Source organism: Anarhichas minor, unplaced genomic scaffold (genome assembly GCF_050575085.1).
Source record: "Anarhichas minor isolate MPS153535 unplaced genomic scaffold, ASM5057508v1 ptg000054l, whole genome shotgun sequence".
Classification (NCBI taxonomy): domain Eukaryota; kingdom Metazoa; phylum Chordata; class Actinopteri; order Perciformes; family Anarhichadidae; genus Anarhichas; species Anarhichas minor.
Genome location: NW_027466500.1, coordinates 3,847,920 through 3,859,156, shown reverse-complemented (window position 1 = coordinate 3,859,156; position 11,237 = coordinate 3,847,920).

Sequence of the window (11,237 nt, the reverse complement as noted above, 5' to 3'; positions counted from 1 at the left end):
AGAGAATGGAGGACAATGAGGATTAAGTTACCTGCATCGTTGCCGCCGTGTGAGTTTGTGTGTGTGCGGTATTTATATCAGCAGTGAAAGTATCGGTGCAAGAAGGTCAGGAATTTGGGTAAACACTTGTGTCTGCAGGATCAGTAGAACGCCTTGTTAAACGTGTGGTCAGTGGCGCGTGGGTGTGACTCGGCACACACCTACGCACACATAAACTCTCATCCCGCTCCAGCCAGCTGCCTGCCCGCCTGGAGTAGAAATCAAGACGACCATATTGCACAATTTATGTCAATCTAAATGGAGCAGAAAGGGAATTCAAAGACTTGAGTAGGCGATAAAGTGCATATTTGCCCGGTGCTGTAATACGGTCTGTTACACTGTGAAACGCTCGCTGAGTGATGTGAAGTCATGCCGGTTGTCCAATGGGAGTCTGCTCTTTCGACTTTTGCCGGGTGGATTCCTGGTGGCACAAAAAGAGCAAAAACCACATGTCATTTATTGGCATCGTCATGTGTTTAATATCCTTGATTGGTTGTCAACCTCTTTGTTCAATTATTTCCTCGACTCTTCATTGCATTTTATAAAACCAGCAGTCTTATGTGTACTCACATTTAGACACACGGGGGACAATTTGGCATCGCTTTCAGTGTCAAAACACTTACGGTTAATCATTACTCATTCAGCAGGAGAACTGCTTTTTATACAGCAGGGGATGTACAACGTGTTTGACCTTGTTAATTAGCGCGGTCACATTGTTGGACAGCTACACAGCACAGGATTGACACTTTGGATGTGTGGCAAAACAGAAGTTGTTGCTATTTAGAGCATTTAAGAGTGGCTCACAGATCATACACCGCCTCCCGCTCCATAGAAGCCGAAGAGCCACATGTTGGTTTGGGATCGGGGTTAAGCTGGAAAATGAGAAATGGTCAAACGTGTGCAGTAGCGTCGTGTCAATGTTTTTTCAAAATTAGATGAGATACATGTGAAGAAAACAACTGGCATGGCCGCAGCTCTCCTCCCAGACCCTTTCCATAACTTTTCTCTTCTTCTATTTATTAAAATCATTAGCCTTTTCGAAGAAGAGTGACTTACTCTATTGTGTCACTTGTTGGTCTTAAAAATAGCTCAAAACACAAGACAGTCTCATAACTGTTGTGGTAAAATTTGCTGTTGCGCCACAGTTGAAAATGAGGCCAGTGACGGAGCCAGTCAAAGGATGAGAGAGAGAGAGAGAGAGAGAGAGAAAGTAAAAACAGACAGAAGGGGTGGGAGGATTTAACATGGGGAGACAGAACAGACAACCAGACTGAGAGGCGAAGAGTGGGTGGATGATAGGGTCCCAGAGGAGACTCTCCGTCCAGAACTCAGACACTGATCCTAAACTCAGCGTGACCATTTACAAACTCTCAGACGATCCCTGAAGACACTCACACACACACAAACGCTGACCCCAGGGCTGCAGGTTCAGAGGTTCGCCTTATGGTTTCCCCTCAGCGTCCTTTTAAAATCTTCAGATGACAATTACGGCGAATTTGATTAACAGAGGGAGCGGCATGGCTATCATGGCTTTTTTTTTATTTTTATGGAGAGCCAGTGTATCACGTTTCACTAGCTGTCATTTATACTGCCACAGGAAGGGCGGGGGGGGAGGGGGAGGAGGGTCCCTTTACTGGCCTTAAGCAGACTTCAAACAAAGCCCAATGAAGAGAGAGAGAGAGCCAAGAGTAAAAGAAAGAAAAAGAGAAAGAAAAAAACAATTGCACAAAATGAATGAGCAGACAGAGACAATTTAACAAGAGATGTGGGAACATTCTCCCAGTCATCTAGAGTTGGGTTTCGTTTTGGCAGCTCCACGTGAATAGCTATTACTTTTCCAAGGCCATCACATTGTACAATTGCTACTATGTCAGGAAGATAAAACCTCAATCCGCCCGCGCCTGCGTATGGATACTGTCATGAAATCACTGCGACCATGAAACAGCCAGACAAAAAGTCTGGAAATCGGACTCAAGTTTTTAAACAGAGGGTGGAAGAATTTGTAGCTCTGGGGTGAAACGCTGAATGGAGAAACAGTCCGGTGAATTGAAAGCGCACACAGCCTTACATGCACCCGCACACGAATAACAAAACGCTACGCATATTAGCAAACAAGCAGAAACAGTCAGTGGGACACGATCTGCCCTGTTAGCTCTCTCCCTCCTGGTCGTTTTGATTAGGCCCACTTGCTTTTACGAGAGCTCTGAGTAAATCCAACTGCTTTATTGAGACCAGTTCCCTTCCCTCCCTTTCTTTCTTACTTGCTATAGACTTCACAGTGAATAATAAGCCCTCTTCATTAGATGTCTTGTTCTCCTAATAGAAGTCAAATAAAGTATGACTTTATGTTGCAGTCGGCTGGTTAACATTCATAAAAGGGCCCTTGTATGGCTCCGGAGAAAGACAGAAAGAAAGCAAGCAAAGGAAGACCGAAAGAAGGTTCCAGTCACATCGATGTTTGAGTGGCTGGTGGGCCGTGAGTGTTATCAACCTAAACAAATCACCGAACCGCAGCCCTAATGCAGTCGGAGGCAATGTTGGATTTATTTTTCTTTCAGGAATACAAATGGTTTTGTAATAAAATTTCGGCACAGGCTTTTGGGCTTAATGGTTACCTCTTGACAAGTGTAAAAGAATGGCCAGTGAAGGAGGGAGAGAAAAGGGGAAAAAAAAGAGAGAGAGAGAGAGAGCAGTAGTCGTAGCAGCGTTGAGAAACAAGGTTTGAGATGAAACATGCTGTTCTCAACTGTGACACACACACACACACACACACACACACACACACACACACACACTCACACAGTCTGCAAGCAATTTCACACTGCAAGGAGGTATTCTCTTCCTTGTTCAACAAGACATTTTCATTAATCTACACAGCTAATGCACTCAAATCTGTGTGTGTGTGTGTGTGTGTGTGTGTGTGTGTGTGTGTGTGTGTGTGTGTTGAAGTGAGCTGTTGTTGGAGTGTGTTGTGGTCTGGCAGAGATGGTTGATGGAAATGTGCTGAGTCGGAGCCCTGAGCAAGCGCAGCTGTTGAACACAACGGGCTCAGCACTGACTGTGTGTGTGTGTGTGTGTTTCTACAGTAGTTGTGTATTCGTTGGAGTATTTTCTGTCTTTCTTTACCCTCTACAACTCCCTGTGGAAATAATCGCTACGCTTTAATTCTCAGCTTTTACAGGTGCGTCTGTGTTTGTATATCACCGGTAAAGTGTGTTAAAGTGGTTGTGTGTGTTTAGCGTTAAGTGTATCTGTCCCTGGTGAATTTGATGGAAATCAAATCCATTCTATCATACAGCGTTTACGTGGCCTTGGCTCAAATGAATTACTTCAAATCCATCCAATTCATTCTCTGTGACGGACTAATCCTGCTGGACCAAACGAGCTGTCCTGAAAACATGTACACCGCCCCATCTTGTCGTACAAGCAGATAAAAATCTAACACGGTACAAAAGAATACGCTTTGAAAGCACGTAACCTTCACAAGGTAATGTGATAACGTTCCGGCTTCTTTCAATGATCTCATCTAAGTGATGTATTTGAATTAAGATATAATTAGATTAATTAGTTTCTTTTTAAAGTCTGCAAAATTAATTTATAATGTATTTTAGTTTTAATCAGCAAATTTTCCTTACACAGTTTCCTTTGATTTGGACTCAACTTTGGCAAATTTAGGGGCATGATGTAAATAGTTAAGAAGGGGTGTGTGTGTGTGTGTGTGTGTGTGTGTGTGTGTGTATGTGTGTGTGTGTGTGTGTGTGTGTGTGTTTGTGCGTGTGCCCTCACAACAGAAAACAATTATCCCAATCAGCTACCAGCATGTACCTCTCAGGTTTTTAACGTGAACACATATGTTAAACGCGTCACTTTTAATGGCAGGCTGACTATCAACAAGTCAGTCATTTAGCTCTGTACTCTGTCCACCCAGAAACCTGCAGGTCTGACAGCCTCACACAAGCACCCCCACCACACACACACACAAACACACACATACACACACACACACACACATGCTAATAAACAGGCCTACGTATGTCTACACAGATTTTGATTTCATGTTCACATTTCATAGGCGGTTTGTGTACGCTAAACACCAAAATGAAGGACTAATGTCTTGCTGCTTCACAATAAAGCCATATTTGATTCAGATCTGATTACACAAAGACGTGATTCAGTCTTTCCTCCTCATCTTTCCATTGTCCTCTTCTCTCCTTACCTTACCCTTTCCCTTCCTCCCTCTCCTCCCCCCTTCTCTCTTGAACTAATTTCCTCTCCTGTAGCGAGTATTTTTCAGTGACTTCTTAGATGTTAGCAAGCTAAACTTTCCTTATAAACAACCGCAGGTCACAACCATTTTAAAAAACAACCTTGTAAACACAACTCTCAGGAGAGGACAGATGGGGCTGGAGGATAACTTTTCACTTGCTCTGAAACTTCACTTCTTCCGTCGAGCAGTAGGCCATTTTAAAATATGGACATGTTACCTGCAAAAGTAAATTGACTGTGGCGAAGTAAATTCAGTGCTGCCCCTCAATAACTTCTCATCAGAGAGATTTGTAAGTATGGCGGCAGACGCAGTCACACACTCGTACAAACACAAACAAACACACACGTCAGCTGCAGCAAAGTGAGCATGGCCAGTGATTCTGGAGAAACACAAATACACACACACACACACATCTAAATGGCTAATGTCAATGTCAGCATGAAGTGTAAAGAAAAATATGTCAGAAACATATACACACAAGTACACACACACACAGAGGAAAAATAGACTCCTTGCTGTCATGTCTTTTAATTTCCAGCCAAAAGACACATAGCTAGAAACTGAGGCTGATATTTCCAGTATGTTATGGAGAGAGAGAGAGCAAAATAAACATAATAAATAGTGGGATTGACATCATGTGTCTGTTTTGGAGCGGCAAAATAAAAAAGGAAGGCAAGAGAAGGAAAGGTTTATTTTTACTTTTAGATTTTTAGCTGGTGTGTGTGTGTGTGTGTGTGTGTGTGTGTGTGTGTGTGTGTGTGTGTGTGTGTGTATTTGAGTTCGAGTGAGAGTAAGAGAGGGAGTCTGATGCTGTAAAATACATTTTATTATCTGCCTCCTACATCTTAATTGATCCTCCACTAGATATTTATGGCCATTCTGCTTTCTGTCTTCACTTTAATGGATGCCCTTTAAAAATATCACAGTGTGTGTGTGTGTGTGTGTATATTTTTGTCTTGTTGCAGAGCCATGTTTTGCTCTGGCTGTGATAGAAAGAGGTTAGGTACAAACACTCAGCTTTTTTAGAACTGGAAAACTGGAAGGAAGGAAAGATAATGTGTTAGTGTGTGAGGCAAAACAAGAGGAGGGAGTAGAGAGAGGGGGGGGGGGGGGGGGGGGGCGGGGGGTGCACAAGGAGAGCGTTGAAAGATTCATAACAGCCAACCAAAGCCCTGAATGTTTATTTTCCCTAATTATGCATATGAGCCGTAACACAATCGGCTGTGCTGTGGGAATGCCACAAAACTAATTATGGTATAACTCAAATCCTAATTAGCCCATAAACACACATACACACACTTTCACACACACTCGTACACATGCAGTAAAAACGGATTCTCTTTTAGAAACGGCTAAAAGCTACTGTATTAGCTTAGTTCTCACTGTTGCACACACACACACAAACACACACACACCCTGAGCTGCCTCGTTTACAGTTTACAGCTTAAACGCAGGCTGTGGTATTTGGTGTTGTCGTTAATGTGAGACTGTAAAGCTCTCGGCTGCTGTTTAGGTGCATTAAGAAGACTGGGAGCTCCTATAAGCCACGTTATGTGGACATCTGATACTTAAGTGTCTAGACGATCTTGTACAGATTTTTTTTTTAACTTTGAGAACCCTCAATTAACGGCCCATTATCAACGTGCAGCATGGGAAGCCAAAACATATGTAAGTCAGAATAAAACATTTAAAAAAGTGTATTTATCTAACTGTCCTGCAGCTCATATTTCCACCGGTTATGACATTGTGTTCATCGCGCAGTGACCTAGTGGTCTATCACCACAAAGACAGAGAAGTGCCTCAAAGCCAAAGCTCATGACTTTTCCCTTTAAGAGTTTCAAAGTGGAAAATGACCAAACAGCAGATCTGTGTCAGATGTATTCGGTGGCATTTTTTTGTGTAATTCCCCTTCCAGCACTGTGCGAGTTATTCTCCACTTGAGAGTTTCAGTCCTCGGTGTGTCACAGTATCCTCACTTCTCCTGTTCCAGACATGGGTCCACTGTAAACCAGGCGTGACGGACACCCTATACTCTGGTGTAGGGTTGCTGACTTGGCCTCTGCTACACTCTAATGTCCAAATCACTGGTGAACCACAGACAAAGTGGACTGGGCCTTGATTTCCGACAACAAATACCGTAATTCTGTTGTTACTTGTTTACATATTTTCAGTTGTGTCATTGGGAGAAACTCAAGAACTGGGCGATATGGCCTGAAAATAATACCTCCGATTTTTTCACATCACACACACACACTTGTAATAGAGAGGCATTTCTTATTACAGTGAATGTGTGTGAGCATGTTTGATGTGCGGAAATTCACATACACAGACACTCAGTCTTTCATTTGCGCTCACATTCCTGACAAAAAATATGTTGCATGCTTTTTAGCAGGTGTTCTAAGGCTGACGCTGTCTTTTGCAGCTCGCTTTGCCACACAGTTCTCCAGTCGGGCTGCTGCTTTTAGTTGCCACAGACTTCAGACAAACTTTACAGCGGAAAGGGTTTTGCTCGAGGAACAAACTCCTCACTTTTATTATTATACATCTAGGTATTCTACCTGTGCCTGAAGAGAACGTGCGAGTTCACTATGAACTACGGGAGCTCAGGGAAGCAGTGGGAGTTCCTTGGCCTATAAGTTAAAGTGAAAATCTACTTTTATTTTTAAACATTGGACAATCCATTGCCCAGCTGTAGTGTTTGGAGTCTGGATGCTGTAACTTACTTTAACAACACCAGCGGTGGTTTTGAAAAGTGCATTGACTGTTGAATTATAATTGTTTTGTATGTGCAAAGAAACATAATGCGGTAGAAATGCCCTGTTGCACGTGCTTATCCCAGCAAAGGTCCTGTGTTATGAGAGTGTGCATTTGTTTGTGTTTTTAAATCAAGATAGACTGAAATTTCTGGACATAATCCGCTGTAAACGTTGATTAAATGTACACAGGAGGTTGTGGATTCACATTAGCTAAAAGCAGTTTTTTAACAAATCAAATTAATTTAAGTGGATTATTTTCATCAGTTGTTATGCTATCTTAAGACCCAACGCATGTAAAGAAATATAGCACCATAAGGTTTGCAGAAAGCCAGATTGGGTTAGATTAGAGGCAAGTCATTCAGAAAGGGGCACAAGGTATGTAATTCTATCCAACCCCCGGCTCTCAGCTTCAATTTAACTGAAAACGCTGCAAGCAAAAGACCCTCCGTGCACAACCCGAACTCTGTAAGGGAATAACTCAAGCGAAAAAAACTTAAGCCTCTTTCAAACAAATTTGCCCAAATCAAAGTGGCACTTATGAATAATTACACCGGGTGTTTTTAGGTTGGAATAAGAAGGAAAACAACAATTAACAGTGAAAGTTTTTCTCTTTTTCCCCCCCCTCCACCTCCTCCTTGTGGGCAGTTTTGTCGGCGTGTGTGCCCTGATAGCTTGGGGAAGTATCTATTTACTTAGTGATTAGGACAATTTGACTGTCGTGGGCTAGTAAATTCAAACCATTCACTCAGGCAGATTGGCCCAGACAACATCATCAAGCCACAATGTGAAATACAGACACACATGCATGCACACGCACACACACACACTCACTGCTCAACACGCATACAGGACCCTCATATGGCTTTCTGTCCGTCTGTCTTTTTTTCCCCTCCACGTTACCCTCGAACTTAAATAAACCTTCACATGTAATTACAGCCAATTCTGTATATTTTCATGTCCATTTTCGTGAAACCCTCAAAACGATAGGGCTCTAAGAGCAGAGCAAGTGCACGCGTCTTGATGAGTGAACAGCAGACACACACACACACACACACACACACACAGGCTTCTCAACTCAGGGAAAACTGAAAGAGCGTCTTTTATTGATTCAGAGGTAAAAAGGTAAGAGCAACATAAGTTGCTCTGTCCTTCACTCACGCAGAAGCTGCCGTGTGTTTGGTCTGCAGACTGCTGTTCATCTGATCTGGTGTTGCCACGTAGTGATGAAAACATTATCAGAGTCAATATTATGAGTGAGGAAAAGGTCCTTTTACGCAGAATGTGGTATTGTGGTCACAGCTCAAGTGCCAGAGCTGGTAAATGAGAGACAGTGGAAAGTCACGTCAAACAGTCAATCCGGAATCAAGTTTGGCGCCATCTGTGACCTTCTCACCCAAAACACACACACACACACACACACACACACACACACACACACACACACACACACACACACACACACACACACACACACACACACACACACACACACACACACACACACACACACACACACACACACACACACATATACACTATAAATCGCTTTGCTGCTTGAGTTTGTTTTGCTGAATTAAAGACATTCTTTCACTCTCAGTTGATTGTCTGAGGTCATCATATTGGTTTTTTTGCGAGAAATTAAGCCGAAGAATCGCCAAAGCGACATTATCCTTATATTTGAAAATGTAAAGCCTAAAATCTGAGCTAACAGAACTTTCTTTCAGTTTTTTTGACACAAAACCCCATTAAAGCTACGTAACATTGTGAAGTTATTTGATTAACCATCATTAATTATAGTTTGTAATCAATAATTCATTCATTAATACACAATCTTTAACTTCATCAGAATCTGTTTACACCCAAAAGTGCTATATTTCTTTCCTTCAATCAGGACATATGGATTAACTTTGCTGTGCCACTTTCTGGTGTGATCAGGGCTTAAAGGCATTATTGTTGCATATTGTGTGACAATTGTATTTGATATTGAATTTCCTTTTGACTTCTCGATGCATTTTGTTCTGCATTATGTCGTAATTGCTTGTGCAAAATGGTAGAGCAATCAAATCAATGTATCGAGAAACCACCACAGTCTTTACACGTCTCTAGTTTTCAGTTGGCTTGCTATTGATGAGGAATAGGATCGATATTTCTCAAAACAAATTGCTGCAGTTGAGGTGGGAGGAGTTCCGGCAGGGAGGAACCACAGAGCCATATAAAATAGGGAACATTTCAGTCACACAAATAGGTGTCATTTTGCCTTGAAACAGTCTTTATAAGCCTGTGTCCTCTGTCTACTTCTTATACTGGCTCCTGTTGACGATTGTTGACTGGCAGTGTGGCTCACCGGCACTGACTGTGTATTTGTGTGTTGAGTGTTTGACTGGGTTTCATATCATGTTTTGTGTTTGTGTGTGCGTAAGTGTATGTGTGTGGTGGAGGGGGTGAGATCTGGACAGTGTCCCTATGACCAGAGAGGGATGCAAGTAATTACCAATTCTCCAAACACTACTTTGCCCTATTTAAACATATTACATGGCTCTCACAGCCACCGCAGGCCACTCCCTTAGCACGGCAACCTGTGAACAACACACACACACACACACACACACACACACACACACACACACACACACACACACACACACACACACACACACACACACACAGAATAAGAACTGCACTGCACTTGCAAGCTGCCTGCAATTAACCAATCATCATCACCGTCATCATGGTCATCATCATCATCATACGAGTGAGCGCTGCACACACACACACACACACACACACACACACACACATATGCATGCCACAGACCCAGATCCTCATTGAGAGTTAATTTACACCAGTGCTGTTTTTGTTTAGCTTTCACTTCATTCTCTGGAGGGTAATCTGTTTTGTAAACTCAGTAAGCCGCCGGCCAATTCCATACAGCCCTGACCTGTCCCCAACTATTTACTTTGTTTTGGAATTTTGATCAATGCCATGAAGTGCAATGCCACATTTGTGGATTTTATTACTGGTGTATAATTTGTATGTTGATATTTTTTATTGCTTTTTGTTGTTGTTGCATGGAACAGGTCTTTTCTGACTTTGCCTTCATGTTTATGTGTTCATGTCTTTGAGTTTTCACATGTCATTTTGCATTTGTATGTGTGTAAGATCAGGCACATGGCCCATGTGTGAAATGTAATGTGTCCATTATGTACCACACAAGGTCTCTGCAGCAACTTGCTTCTGGAGGTCAGTGGTTGGACAGTGTGTGCGTGTGCGTGTGTGTGTGTGTGTGTGTGTGTGTATGTGTGTGTGTGTGTGTGTATGAGTTAATCAGTTGACAAATGCACGAAAGCGCAAAGCTTCAGATTCATCTTGAAAAGAGAGCAACAATGTGGTTAAAGTTGATGTTGAATATCTTCTGTGAATATGCAACCTCCTATTATACTATAATTGATGAATATCAGAATGATTATCAGATCAAAGCCATTGTAAGAAAAGTTCATCCTCTAAAAAAGAAAAAAAATTTTATTCAACTTTATATTTTCTCAATTCACATCATGAAAAACTGAGTCCAGTGTTTAAATCTATTTTAACTATGATTCATGTACTTATTTTGTGCAGAAGAGGGTTGGGTATACATGGGAGTCAATGGGCTTTGATACTCATAAGCTACTCATTTGGTATTGTTGATTGTTTTTTTTCAAGTAGTGATGATAAAATGATATGAATAAAAACATGGGTGGCTGCATCACTTCCAAACCTTTTCCCTACTTTTGTATGAGGTTTGTGTCAAAACAACGCTGACATATTTAGCTGGCCTGTGTCACATGACTGAGTGACACAGCGGTGCACAGTTTTGCATCAAACATGTGAGATAACAGCAGAAAGGAAAGACAGCGTGGTGTGGTGCTACTTTTCTCCTCTCCATAAAAATACAGCAAGATGCACTGTTTGTGACAAAGTGCCACACGGCAACCTTTTCGAACATTTTAAAACACAACTTAAAAGTTGTTGGAAGGCTTAATCATAATATTTATGTCAAATTCTGCACGATTTTCTTTACACTTTTTTATCCACTCATATTTGCCTTTGAAATGAATGTGTTATTAATGTCTGGTACAGTATCTTCATGTGATTTGCTTTTGAGTTTAATGATCTTTTTTTTTTTCTCTGACCATTAT